Source organism: Impatiens glandulifera, chromosome 1 (assembly GCF_907164915.1).
Source record: "Impatiens glandulifera chromosome 1, dImpGla2.1, whole genome shotgun sequence".
Taxonomy (NCBI): domain Eukaryota; kingdom Viridiplantae; phylum Streptophyta; class Magnoliopsida; order Ericales; family Balsaminaceae; genus Impatiens; species Impatiens glandulifera.
The window spans coordinates 147006946-147009852 of NC_061862.1; positions in this window are offsets into that span (position 1 = coordinate 147006946).

Sequence of the window (2907 nt, forward strand, 5' to 3'; positions counted from 1 at the left end):
AATTACAGTCTCTGGTTCTTTTCATTCGCAAGTAATTTTTATAATCCTCAGGAAGAAAACCAAGATTATCCCTTCCACCGATTTATGTAGACATTAGAGCATGGGATGCCTTTGGAGGAATTCCCACGTGAGTGGCAATCTCGATATGTAAGCCTGCAACTACAGAAATATTCCTATGCCATCTATACATGTGAGTTTTTTTTGGACTTGCAAGAGGATGACAATGCTCACTAATAAAATTTACCACTTCGAACTTTCCATTCTCTGCCCTCTTTATCCTCAATTTCACTTCACAACCGAACCTCGTCAAAGAGCGGCTACGTTTCACATAGACATCCCGTTTGTCTTTTACCCGTTCACCCTATGCACTACAACAAAAAACTTTATCATGTATTTTACCACCTTTGTCAACATGTTTTTAACTGCGTCTTATACCAAATCCTATTAGTTTAGCGCATGCTAAATAGAATTCGTAGCCATTTTCTTCACTCTCAAATTCCCGACCTAAATGTGGAATCAAGTTGGCTGCGATGTCCTCCAAAGGTTGGCCGTTTTCATCGAAATTCAATTGACGATGACAACTAGAAGATTTGCTGGTAAACTTTAGAACACGTAGAAAATAAATATTGATCTCAACAAAACTTATAGATGCTTGTAAAATGAATGAAATATAAGCGAAAAGCGCTTCACTTCACTAGTATTCATAGTAATCCAATAAGCGAAAAGCGCTTCACTATAATAGTATTCACAGCAATCCTATAAGTGAAGAGCGCTTCACTTTACTAGTGTTCAGAGCGATCCTATAAGTGAAGAGCGCTTCGCTTCACTAGATATTATCAACAATCCTATAAGTGAAGAGCGCTTCGCTTCAATATGAACGAAAACATCTTATAGATAGTAGAGAAGTTAAACACAAAAATATACCTTAAATTATTATTATCATTCTCGTTCATGTGTATTCCTTCCTGATAATTAACAAGAACAGAACATTTCAAGTCAAATATTCAAAAAACAAACAAAACGTTATGAAGAAAATTAGAGAAGAAGATGACATTCAAAAACGTACCATTTTAATTTAGGAAGATGGATTGATTATAATGAAGTATAACTCTGGCGAAGGAAAGGTCGACTACCATGGAGTATAACTCCGGCGAAGAAAAGGTCGACTGCTTCTCAGACAGGTGAGAGAAAAAATTGTACAAATCTAGGCAGCATGGCTGCATGGCAGCATTAAATGAAAATAGGTGTGTTAGGTGGTGTGAGGTGACTTGATAAAAATAATTTTTGATTTTAATAATTAAATGAATAACATTATTATAAATTAGTATTAATCAATCAAGCGCTTGATCAGATAGCGAAGATTGCTTCACAATATTATTTTACAATTGAAAAACATGTATAAAATCACATTTAATTGAGATTTGTAAATACTTGAGGCTCGCTTATTACATAGATTGCTATTTTTTAATACAAATTTATACTTTACTTTAAGTTATACATTAAATATTCATGTTCAAAGATTTCATTTTTGATAATTTTGCTGTTTAAAAAAAATACAATACTAAGAACCAAAAAGCGAAATCTGAAATCACAAATAATGAAAACAAATTCAAGAATGTAAATATTCAGTAAACAAATTCAATGACACAAGTCTATGTAAACAAAGGCTGCAAATCACAAGCAGCAATGGATTCAAGCAAGCTTGTGTGAGGAACACCATATTCATTCAAATATGTCGTCAAACGATTCACTACCTCAAATACCTAAATCAGTTCATTAACATCGTGCCGAGACTCGTCGTATACAACTATAGTTTTGTCGTCCTCGGGCTCAACAAATAAATTCTCCATTTCTTTAGTCGTACCTCCTCCAGCAATTACAAACCCTATCAGATCCGGTTTGTAAGCCGGGATGAATTCCCCTACAAACATAAAGGTGTAACTGTCGAATAGTTTCGGCAGCTGAAATAAAATACAAAACATTTTCAGTTATCATGGAGAATTGAAGATATAGAGGAAGAGGATGAATCAGACAAAACTTACATTGTTCAAATACCGCATTCTTCCAGCTCTTAGACCGCCCACAGTCCCATGATTATCTTGTTGCACCTCGTACGGTTCCTCGTCAACGTAAAATTTTGATCTCATTGATGATTTTATCCCTGTACAAAAGCAATTGGTATTTTTAGTTTCATATATGTGAAAATGAATATTGCGTTAAGAGTTAAGACTAACAGAGTCTCACAATCAATTGTAAGGACCCAACTCCCGTACAATATTGCCTTCAATACTTTGATAGTTCGACCACATCCACCATTAGCATCGGTGGATGCTATGACGTTGGTTACATCGTCTCGCCACCTCATTGTCACCGTGGCACCACATGTGTTAACGTATTGAACCATCAAGTGATGTGTAAGAACAATAATATTATCTCAGACAAACATGATGAAAACTTACACAATATGAACAAAATGGATATATGTCAAGAATAGTACTATATCTTCACTTGTTAATTGATTTGGGCATAAAATCCAATCTTTGCCAAAAGTGTTATGGACGAATGTGTTGTCGGTTGCCTGCACATGAAAAAAAACAGTCTTTGTTAGTAAATACTAGGGTTTTGTGGAAATAATATACAAAACCCTAACACTATGTACGTTTTCCTAAATACGGTGGATTTTCATTGAACGTGACATTTTGGGAGTAGGGTTTCCTAAATATTAACGAGAGAACGACATCCCATAACATGTTTAGTGGTTTCATAATCCCAAATATGAAAAGTTTATTATTTTGGTGTACGTACCATTGTTGAGACATGAAGATCTTGCTTCTGGTCTGGTCGATGGGGAGCCGGATGCGAATCGCCGTGAAAGGAGGCAAGCTTGAAGAGAGAGATGAATCGGGC